Source organism: Serinus canaria, chromosome W (genome assembly GCF_022539315.1).
Source record: "Serinus canaria isolate serCan28SL12 chromosome W, serCan2020, whole genome shotgun sequence".
NCBI classification, from domain to species: Eukaryota; Metazoa; Chordata; class Aves; order Passeriformes; family Fringillidae; genus Serinus; species Serinus canaria.
Genome location: NC_066342.1, coordinates 9,459,160 through 9,471,145, shown reverse-complemented (window position 1 = coordinate 9,471,145; position 11,986 = coordinate 9,459,160). Strand labels below are relative to the sequence as shown.

The 11,986-nt window shown below is 48.1% G+C and overlaps 1 pseudogene; it reads right to left on the bottom strand.

Moving 5' to 3' along the window:
• Window positions 1-1,013: 1,013 nt before the first annotated feature.
• LOC127060958 (uncharacterized) lies at window positions 1,014-9,963 on the bottom strand (annotated as a pseudogene).
• Between the last annotated feature and the right edge of the window lie 2,023 nt (window positions 9,964-11,986).

Sequence of the window (11,986 nt, the reverse complement as noted above, 5' to 3'; positions counted from 1 at the left end):
TTTGAAATCTGCCACTGGCTAGTTCCTAATGCCAATAGGGATGACTGTAAAGGCTGTTTCAATTTGGTTAGGCCACTTGCTGCAGCAGACAGCTTATTCATCAGTATTTCTGAATCAATTTCATTTAGGACTCCTAATCCTGTCCCTAGTATCCCAGTTAGATCCTTCCTTACTCTGCTCTTGAGGTATACCTGTCTTTGTAACCATGTTGTCCAGCCCTCAAAGGATGTTCTTAGGAAGGAGGAGCAGGCTGGTTGTATTTTTGAGATGTTAATTTGCATTAGCAACTCAACACGTTTGAGAGACCATTCTGGATTGAACAGCAGTTGTTGTTCACCCACATTTCTCACTACGCAGGGGCCTATTTCATCCACTTCAGGTTCAAGTTTGGGTTGAGTCTGAGCTATTCGAGTACTAGTATGGGTTGTATAACGTCCTGCTGTTGTGAAAAGTGCAGTGTCTATTTTAAACCTAAATGAGAGTCCAGTAGCATCCCGAGCCCAAAGGCAAGTCACTTCTACAGGCTGTATCAAGGTGAAATTACACCAACAGTCTGATTCACTTAGTCTATCACAAACTTCCTGGTGCCTGTATATGGGAGAGGTTGAGACACTAATTGCATCTGGTCTCCCATAAGCTGTCCCATTGATCATTCGGCATGCTAACTTGATTTCTTCTCCTCTGATTCCTTGAAGTGTCCACAGTTCCCGTTCCTGCCACTCCTGCTCCTCATGTACCTGATCCCCATCAATTACTACAGTGGATAGGTTTAAATCTTTTATCTCAGAAAATTCTCCCATGGATCCAGTATACTGATTAAAAGCCTGAGACCAAGGCTATTCAGCATTGCTTCGAGTAAAGGTACTCTCTAATTCTAAGACTTCAGTTATAAATATATACAAAACAATTCTGCAAGTGAAAGTATGAACCACTCCCGACCGCAATATACTCATTTTTGCCCATATAAGCTTTAGTCTCAGTTCATTGTCTCCTGATGTCACTCTCCAAGGGGGCTTTTGGGGCCTTCTTCACTCGAGAGTGATGGATCCAGGCATTCTGCTCCTTGATCTTGATTGCAGTGAAGGTGGTGAGAAGCACCTGGAACGGTCCCTCTCACTGTGGTTCCAAAGTTTTCTCTGTAAGAGACTTAACATATACATAATCTCCAGGTTGTATGTTATGTACTGGCCCATCTAGCTCCCTGCTCCGAGCTCCAGCCACGTGTTTCTCAATTTCTCTGAGCTGTTTGCTTAAAGCTACCATGTAGGTAGCTAGTGTTACCTCCCCAATGTGGGTGGACATTCCCTTTTGTATTCCATATGGTCTTCCATAAAGCATTTCAAACGGACTCAGCTTTTCTTTAGCCCGAGGTTTAGTTCGGATTCGCAATAGTGCCAGTGGAAGAGCTTGGGGCCAGAGTAGATTAACCTCCTGCCCAAGTCTCACAATCTGCTGCTTAATCAAATGATTCATTTTCTCCACCTGGCCACTTGATTGGGGGCGGTATGGAGTGTGAAGTTCCCAATCTATGCCCAGGTGACTACTAATCTGTTGCACTATTTTGGAAATGAAATGTGATCCTCTATCCGAGGATATTGTGGCTGGAACTCCGAAGCATGGTATTATTTCTTGTAATAACACCCTGGTCACCTCTCGAGCTTTGACAGTTTGGTGGGGAATGCTTCTGGCCACCTTGAAAATGTATCTGTCAATACCAATAAATACCGATATCCCCCTTTCCTTGGGAGTTCTGAAAAGTCAATTTGCCACTGCTGTCCAGGCCTATGGCCTCTCCCAATCTGACCAAGTTTCGGTTTGGGAGCATTTTTGGGGTTACTCTGGAGGCAAAGATCACACTGTCGGGTCACCTGAGTAATAGTGGCATATAAATTCCTAGCAACTATTCTTTCAATCAAGTGGGTGTATAGGGCATTTATTCCCCAGTGTGCTTTCTGGTGCTCTTCCCTTACTAGTGACCACAATAAATGGGAAGGGATTACTGTTGCAGTTCTCTGCAAGGCGACCTGGTTCCGGGCACTGGCACGGTGACCCAAATACAGAGTCACTCAGTCCACTCACTGCAGACACCAACGTGGTGGATAGCAAATGGCGTTTATTGAAAGGTTTCAGGGGTATTTATGGCTTGGGCAGTCTGTGTCACTTCCTTTGGCCGTGTCCTGGGTGCGGCCAGGTAGTCAAGGTCAGACTGCAAGGTGATGAGGGGGCTTCCTGCCTACACGTACAGCCCGAGATCTTCCGGTCGCAATATCCCTGGCTGTCCACAGATTACCAGTTTCTTTTCAATGGTAGCCCACCCTTATTGGTTATATGTCCCTTTTTGATCTTCAGTTAATTTTCTATCTCTCTTACTATATTCTGGCTTACCTTCAAGGGAAATTTGTCCATCTGGAATTAGGGCTCCTTCAATAGTTACCTCACCTTTTGCTGCTTCCTTTGCCTCTCTATCTGCCAGCTCATTTCCTTCTTCCAGTTCTGAGCTCACTCTTTGGTGTGCCTTGATATGCATAATTGCTACCTTTTCAGGCAGCTGAACTGCTCCTAACAGCTGGATTATCTCTTGTGCATGTTTGATGTTCTTTCCCTGTGAGGTCAGAAGTCCCCTCTCTTTCCAGATGGCTCCATGTGCATGCACGACTCTGAATGCACACCTCGAGTCTGTGTAGATGTTTATCCTCTTTCCTTTTGCCATTTCTAAGGCACGGGTCAGGGCAACTATCTCAGCCTTCTGTGCAAAGGTGCCTGTTGGTAAGGGTCCGGATTCTATTACCTCTCTGCAGGTGGTCACTGCATACCCAGCATGTCGCTTTCCATTGGCAACGTAGCTACTCCCGTCAGTGAACCAGGTCTCTGCATCGTCCAAAGGAGTGTCAAGTCTGGGCGGCTGGAGTAGGTAGCTTCAATGGTCTCCAGGCAATTGTGGTGTAGTGCTTCTTGATTTCCACTGAGAAAGGAAGCTGGGTTGACAATATTAGTCACCACTATTTCTACATCATCTTGCTCTACCATGATGGCCTGGTATTTCAGGAACCTCTGTGGTGAAAGCCAATGGCCACCCTTTACTTCCAGTACTGCGGACACTGTATGGGACACTAGCACAGTCATTTTTTGTCCCAGGGTAAATTTGCGTGCCTCCTGAATATTCAGCACTACTGCTGCTACAGCTCTGAGGCAACCCGGCCATCCTTTGGCTGTTGCATCTAGTTGCTTGGAGAAGTAAGCAAGTGCCCTCCGGTATGGACCCAAGTCCTGGGCCAGTATTCCCAAGGCAATTCCCTGTTTTGCATGGGAAAATAGAAAGAATGGTTTACTTACATCCGGAAGTCCCAGGGCTGGAGCTGACATGAGGGCACCTTTTAGCTGGTGAAAGGCCCGTGTGGCTTCTTTCATCCACAGGAGATCTCTGTTTCCATTGGCAATAAGAGCATAGAGGGGTCTGACCAGCAGTCCATAATTATAAACCCACAGCCGGAACCACCCTGCCATGCCCAAGAAGGTTCGGAGTTCTTTTATTGTCTGAGGTTTTGGGGTTTGGCATATGGCTTCCTTGCGAGCCTGCCCTAGAGTCCGTTGCCCAGCACTCACCTCATACCCCAGGTAGATTACTTTCTGTTTTACTACCTGTGCCTTTTTCTTTGATACTCTGTATCCTTGGAGTCCTAGGAAATTCAAAAGGCTTACTGTCCAGGCCACGCATGCTTCCCTCGTCTGAGTGGCTACTAGAAGGTCATCCACATACTGCAACAGCCTTCCTTCTTCCTGTGGAGCTTCCCAGGACTCTAGATCTTTTGCAAGTTTCTCCCCAAACAGAGTTGGAGATCATTTGAAGCCTTGAGGGAGAACGATCCATGTGAGCTGAGTTTTGCGCCCACTTTTAGGGCTTTCCCATTCAAATGCAAGAATTTTCTGGCTGGCTTCGTGGATAGGGAGGCAAAAGAAGGCATCTTTTAGATCTAAAACAGTAAACCAGGTTAGCTCAGGTGTTAGACGAGTTAATAAAGTGTATGGATTGGCTACTACTGGATACAAATCCTCTGTTACTTTATTGACAGCCCTCAAATCCTGTACTATCCGGTATGACCCATCAGATTTTCAAACAGGTAAAATGGGAGTATTGAAATCAGATTGGCATACTTTCAGTAACCCTAATCGCAGAAAATTTTCAATTACTGGGCTGATTCCTTCCCTGTCTTCTTTCTTTAGGGGGTACTGCTTGACTCTTACTGGTTTTGTCCCTTCCTTGAGCTTAATTACTATGGGGGAGGCATTTTTTGCCCTCCCTGGTACATCGGAGGCCCATACTCCGGGAAATACCTGACTTAATATCTCTTCATCAATTTCCTCCTCAATTTCAATAGCTGTTAAGGTTAAACTTAATACCTCTATGTACTTTTGATCATTTACCTCCAGAGTAACCTCTCAATTTTTGAAGGTAATGGTTGCTTGTAACTGCTCCAATAAATCTCTGCCTAAAAGTGCCTTTGGTGAATCAGGCATGTACAAAAATGTATGAATACCCCATTGTTTTCCCAATTTATACCTCAAAGGTTTGCAAAAATATGCCCTTTCAGACTGGCCACTTGTCCCCTGCACTACAACATAATCATTTTCCACAGGTACTAGAGCTCTATTTAAAACTGAATATGTGGCCCCTGTATCAACCAAAAACTCCACCCTTTTCCCTTCTTCCCCCAGCCTCATTGTTATAACCAGTGGATCCGCTGGGGCAGAATCCCCCGGTCCTCCTCAGCTGTTTTGTACGTGTGCAGCTACTTGTTGGTCTCTTCGTCTCCGTTTTGGGCATTGATTTTTCCAGTGCCCACTTCTTTTACAGATTGCACACTGGTTTCTGCCCAGCCAAGATGGTCCTTGTCTGGGTGGTCCCTGGTTACGTTTCCTTTGCTTTTCTTCTTGTACCACTGCCACCAACTTTTTCATTCCTTGTCTATATCCTTCCTCCCGGTTACTAAATACCCTCCAGGCTTCCTCTAGCAAGACTTTGAGATTTCTCCCTTCTGGTCCCCGGATTTTCTGAAGTTTACGTCTAATATCTCCAGCAGACTGCCCCAAAAATGAATTAACTAGTTGGTTCATCCCTATTTCAGACCCTGGATCTAATGATGTATGACGACGCATAGCATCCCTTAAGCGCTCTAAAAATTCTGATGGAGTCTCGGAGGGTCCCTGCTTAAGGGAATATAAAGCAGACCAATTTATGGTTTTTGGAATAGCTCTTTCCACCCCTGTTGCTATCCACTCCTGATAATCTGTTAATTTTTTTACCTCTGCTGATACATTAGGATCCCATTCCGGGTCTTGGAGGGGGAAATACTCTTTTACATCTAGCTGCTTGCTCTTGCAGTAATCCTCTGCCAAAGTCCCTGCTGTTTTTAAGATCAGCTGCTTTTCCGTTTCAGTGAAAGCATCCAGTAGTAACTGGATGTCAGCCCAATCTGGGTTGTGTTGCTTGATAACATATCGCAGACGTTTGGCAGTAAGTATCGGATCGACACGATAATTCTTAGCAATCCTTTCCCATGCCTCTAAATCAAGAGTGGTAAATGGCACTTTAATAATTAACCTCCCTCCTTCTGGTCCCACTGCCTCTCACGGAGGGGCCTGTAACACTGTTTGCCTCCTAGTTCGAGATGCAACTACACTGTCCGGGGGGGGCAGATTCTAGTGGATGTGCCTTCCCAGCCTGAGTCCTCCTCCTTTTTGGGGAAGTCCTCTTCCCTTTCATCCTCATCCTCAACCTCCCTCCTTCTAGGAGGAGCTTTCATCCACTCAAATGTATCTCGTTCTTGTTCCTCAGAATGATAAACTGCGGTAATCCGCGGTTTTCCTGGGCCTTATAAGAGTCCAATCCAGCTAGCTTAAGACTCTAGCCCACACGGACCCACATAGACGAAGGTAAAAGACGAGAGGCGCTCTTCTCCACGTGGGTGCAAGTATCCTGTTTATTGGCTTGGGGCAGGACACAGGTGATGGGTCACCCAGGTAAAAAAGAGAGATGGGAACTCTCACACAGGAGGTTTTATACCCTAGGGGGGTGGGGGGCAGGGGAGAGAGAGCCGGAGCCAATGGGATGCCACTGGGGAGGGGCGAAGTACCTGTGGGACAGACCAGGTGTGTATAACAGGGGGGGTGTGAGGGGGAGACCATGTGATGAGGGAGGGGGAAAACCCATCACCAGTGCAACAACTAAATAAACTATTTAGTGCAATACAACACCTCCACCTTTTCTATTAACTAAAATTGAAAGGAGATGTGTTAGACTATTTGTGCTACTGATTATAAATTTGTCCACCACCCCGAGAGTCTCCAGTCCTTGAACAGTCCTCAAATTCTTGCTTGACTTGTCTGATCAGGCTTTTTACTTCTTGGAGGGCTGCGTGGATGTCGGGTGATTTTGATGCTAGGTTCACGCAGCACAGTCCTGTTGGAGCATCTGTGCCAGGGTCACCCAGATGTTTTGGCGTGGCTGAGAAACAATCTACGCAGCTGTCAGACTACTCAGCGCGAACAAGATCACAACTCAGACAGGGCTTTTCGTGAGCTTAAGTGGGAGGTAGATTTCCTGTTCTACAAAGGAAAGCAGAAAATTTTTTAAAGAAAATACATACAAGTTCATGGGTCTGCCGGAATGCAGCTGACTCTTCTATGATGATTTTTCTTTCTTTTTCCGGCGGCGTCTTGTCTTGGAGGCAACAGCTGCTTGCTTCTCATCCCCGTCTGCTGGAGCTGGATTTTTAGGGACGTGCATAACCACGCCCCCAGGTGACGAGCTCATAAGGACCCTTGGTTGTCCAGGTTTCTGGGTCCTTAATGAGAACTGGTGGACGCTGTGACAACTTAAACCGGATGTTATTATTAAAATGACGTATTACCGGAGGATTCATGTTTTCAAATGAACAATTCAGAAAATTGATGGTAAACAAGGCTTTACAGAGCTTTTGTTGTGGAGTCATCCACACTGCAGAATTTCCCTGCCTAGCCAGGACTTCTTTGAGTGTATGGTGGGCACGTTCGATCACAGCTTGACCTGTGGGGGAGTGGGCAATGCCTGTCTTATGCTCCACTCCCCGCTGCTGGACAAACTGCAGGAACTCCTTGGAGGCATACGCTGGGCCATTGTCAGTCTTAATCTCCCTAGGGACCCCCAATACTGAAAAGGCTTGCAGCAAGTGTTGTTTAGCATGTGCAGCCCTTTCCCTGTGTGGGCAGAGGCATAAACCACACCTGAGTATGTATCTATGCTGACGTGTACGTATTTCATGCGACCGAAACTGGGAATGTGTGTGATGTCTGTCTGCCACACTTCACAGCTGCCAAGGCCTCGGGGGTTAACCCCAATACCCAGTGATGGAACTGCCTGAAGCTGGCAACTGGGACAAGTGGCCACAATGGCTTGAGCCTGACTTCGTGTTAGCTGGAACTGACGGATTAGACCTGGAATATTTTGATGGTATTGTTGGTGACTTAGTTTTGCCTTTTGAAAGATGTCTGGAAGGCGTGCCATTTCTACTGGAGCTGCAAGGGAATCTGCTTTGCGATTACCTTCTGCGATCTCGCCTGGCAAATCGGTGTGTGACCTCACGTGCATCACATAGAAAGGGTGCTCCCGCTGTGAAACCAAATAAATTAGTTTTGAGAGCAACCTGTGGAGATGCTCATCTTCAATGTCCTTGAGAACTGCCTGCTCCGCCCTGGACACTACTCCCGCCACGTAGGCTGAATTGGTAACCAAATTAATTTGCTCCGAAAACTTCTCAAAGGCTCTCACGACTGCGGCCAGTTCAGCAATCTGGGGCGACCCCTCCACAAACTCAACATCAGCTTCCCAATGCTGGGTCTGGGGATTTCTCCCAGTCGTCACCAACTTGTGGGATGCTCCGGATGCATCAGTGAACACTGCAAGCACCTTGAGTGGCCTATGACTCCTTTTCTCAGGAGCAATGAGGTGGAATTCCTCGTTGAACAGCTTGTGCGACGGGGCCTGGACTGATACCTGTCCACTGTAGCTGTCCAGGGATAGCTGGAGACTGGCATTGTTCTGGAGTAGGTCATTGAACCTTTTCTTTGTCAACTTCTCAGGAGACCCCTTTCCCTCCTTAGCAAGATGGACTGGAAGGTGAATGCACTCAAAGTCACAACCGGCCAGCTCACGCAATCTTAACCTGACCTTCCAGATCAGCTGTGCTATCAGCTCCTGCGGCTGTGTGATGGTTTTGGATTTCTGATGGGAGAGGAAAACCCATTCTATGATTAGAAGTGGATCTTTTTGTACGTCAAACCACTGGAATATCAATCCGTGTATGTGTGGCAACTTCCCCAAAACAATGAATTCGAAGGGCAGCTCGGGCTTAGAATGATGAGCCTGCCTCTCGGCCAAAGCCTTCTGAACTTTTTGGAGGGCGGTTTTTGCCTCTGGGGTCAGTTCCCTGGGAGAGACTAGCTCTCTCTCTCCCTTCAGTAAATTGAGAAGGGGAGCTAGGTCCCTGTTAGTGAGACCCAGCCAAGGCCTGACCCAGTTCAAAGACCCACACAAGGAATGGAGATCTGCTAGGGTTTTGGGATCACTCTTAATTTCCAATTTCTGCGGAACAATGGTCTGCGCAGTGATTTGCAAGTCCAGGTAGTTCCAAGGTGGCATCCTCTGAACCTTGTTTTCCTGCAATTGAAATCCAGCAGAGGTTAAAACTTCAACCACTAGGTCAAGTGTGTCTTGGAGTATTATGTCATCAGGGGCACACACAAGCACATCATCCATGTAGTGTAGGATGATTGCCTCTTTTTTCTGGGCGCGCGCTGGGGACAGCAATGAAGCCACGTACCACTGGCAGATGGATGGACTGCATTTCATTCCCTGTGGCAATACTTTCCAGTGGTAGCGCTTCATTGGGGCTTTTCGATTGGTGGTAGGAACCGAAAAGGCAAACCGTGGAACATCTTCCGGGTTTAAAGGAATATGGAAGAAACAGTCCTTGATGTCTAGGACAGCCAATTGCCAATTTTGGGGAAGCATTGTTGGGGAGGGCATCCCTGGTTGAAGAGACCCCATGTCCACAATTCTTTTGTTTATTTCTCTTAAATCTTGGAGGAGCCACCACTTATCCTTCCCTGGCTTTTTTATTACAAAGACTGGGGAATTCCAGCAGCTAGATGTCTCTTCAATGTGTCCTTTAGCTAATTGTTCTTCTACTAGCTCCTCGAGCGCCTTTATCTTTTCATTACTGAGTGGCCACTGTTTAACCCAGACTGGATCATCATTCAGCCATGTTAACTTGTGGACGAGGCCCTCCACAGTGGCTGCTTTTAAAAATCCTGGGGTGTCTTAGGGATGACCAATTTGACTCCCCACTGGGACATGGTGTCTCTACTCCACAAGGGAGCTTTGTAATTAGTAACAAATGGACAGACATTGGCCAATTTTCCATCTGGTCCCTCAATTTGCACGATGCTTTTTGATATCTTTGCCAATGTGACTCCTCCTACACCTTGGATTTGGCTAGCCACGGGATGCAAATCCCAGTGTGACGGCCACAACCTTTCGGGTATGATTGTCACATCTGCCCCTGTGTCAAGCAACCCTTCCACGTGGAGATGTTCTGTTCCACGCATCAGGTTGCATCCCATGATGGGTTTGTCCTCGCCAATCACTTCTGCCCAGTATACACCAGGTGCCTTGTCATCTACCGAAATGTTTGCTGGGACAGGAATGGCCTGGGTGATGATTTGCCGCTTGGCCAAATAGAAGGGTGGCTGTGGACAACGCGCCAGGAGCATGAGGTTAGGTATGCCCCCTTTGATGGTCATGGGAGCCACCTCAATCTCCATGGGTGTGTGTGCAGTGTCCCCAATAACAAAGTACTCACTGTCCAATTTTGTGCAATCTTTTGTCAAGTTCTGCGAGTCCTCAGGTAGGCCCACTCCAATGACCATCCACTGGGTAGACCTGAAAGTAAAAGCTTTGGTGGTCACGAGTTTGAAACGCTTGTGAGACCCCCAGATTTTATCCTGTAAATGGCAATGTTGTTTTCCTGCATCCCACTTCCCTTCCTCCCCCCTTTCTGTTTTGAGGGAGGTTTTCCCTTTAGGGAAGCCTGCCACATTAATGTCGTGGCGCTGGGCGGGTTCGTGCTGGCTTTGGAGTTTTTTGGTGTGAAGGGTGTCTTTTGTTGCTGGCTTTGAGGGCAGTCCTGGGCAAAGTGTCCTGGGTTTTTGCATATGAAGCAAATGACATGTTGAAGTTGTTCTGGTGACATCTGTCACCTCCTGACTCCTGGAGATACAGCTGCCACCGTCTCTGGGTTTGTTGGCCTTGACCACGCCTCCCATGCAGCAAACAGTTCCGCCTTCCTAGCACAGACTTCGATCATCTCTGCCAGTGTAGGCGGGGGGTTGAGAGGCAGTCCCAGGAGCACCCTGGTGCAGACTTAATTGGCATTCCTCTGTGCCATCTCTTTCACTATTTCCATTTGTGTCTTGGGGTCCCGTACTTGTCTCTCAACCTGTGCACGGAGTCGGTCAACAAACTGCAAGAAACTTTCTGAAGGAGACTGTTTAATATCAAGAAAACTACCACTAGGTTCAACAGTTGGTAGGTGGTTAAAAGCCTTGTATGCAACTTTTGAAACCTTATCTAGGATGAATTTGGACAACACCCGAGCTTGGTCCTCAGGCTTATCCCACTCCCCCTCGCCGCATAAATGTTCATAAATAATGTTATTGTTTTCTAAATCTTTGGCACCCTTAGGGGTTTTTTTGAGTTCCTCCATGAGATCTCTGAGAGATCTCTTCCAGGAGCTTTCCCATAGATCAAACTCTGACTGGGTAAGCAGGCACCGGAAAAGATCTACTATATCAGTAGGAACAAATTCAAGGGATGTTAATGTAGCTCTCATCATGCTTCTAAAAATTTCATTATTTCTCCCAAATTCTAATTGACTTTTACATAACTCGCGCTTTGTATGATATGAGAAGGGCTGATAGGTTCTAGGACCAGCCCTACCACCTGTGTATTGAACAGGGGCTACCAAGGGGATTGCTTCTTCCTCCCGGTTTTTGACTCCAGGGTTTCCCTTTTCAGCCCCACCCCCATGGGACCCAGAAGGGAGACCACCCTGTCCCCAAGCCCCACTCCCATGAGAACTGGGAAGGGGACCACCCCCTCCCTCAGCCCTACTGTCTTGGTAAGCAAGCAGGGAAACACCCTTCACCCCACCCCCATGGGGAATGGGAGAGAGTACACTCCCTGCCTCTGCCCCCCCCACCCTGTCACCTTGGTAACTAGGAGGGGGGGACATCCCCTCCCCCTGCCCCACCCCCGTGGGAAGCAGGTAAGGGCCCACCCCCCCAGCCCTCGGCCCCACCCTCTTGGGACCCAGGCAAGGGGGCGTGGGGAACAGGCAGGGAGGCAGGGCAACCATGGGAACCAGGGGCGGGGTCACCAGTTGACGTAACGGGGGGCGGGGAGACAAAGGGAGGGGGAGGAGCATCCGAGGGAAGGAAAAGATTGTGAGACCGGAAGGGGTTGGGGACAGGTGGGCGAAAGGGATTGTGGGGAGAAGAAGGGTAAGTGGAGGGCTGAAACACGTGGATGCCACCATTTTGGGCTCCGGCCATGCAGTCAGCAGTATCCTGAATGCCAACCATGTGGTCGCAGCCATTTTGGGAAGTGGGGGGGTGAGAACGCGAATTCGGGATAACAGAAGTTTGGTTAGAGGGGTGCAGGGAAGGTGCTCTGTCAGCCTGCGCACAACTGCCAGGGTACTGAGAGAGAGGTGGGAGGCCAGGGAAGCAGTGGCAGTGCCAGTTACCCTGAAATTGCTGGATAACCTCGCTTGACTTTCTCAGTTCAGGGGCAGAGGGAGTGGGAGGAGCTGCGAGAGGGGAGACTTGTTCTGGCTGTCCTTTAGAATCCCTCTTTAGGACTGCTTTCCAAATCACCAGGAACATAGGAAAA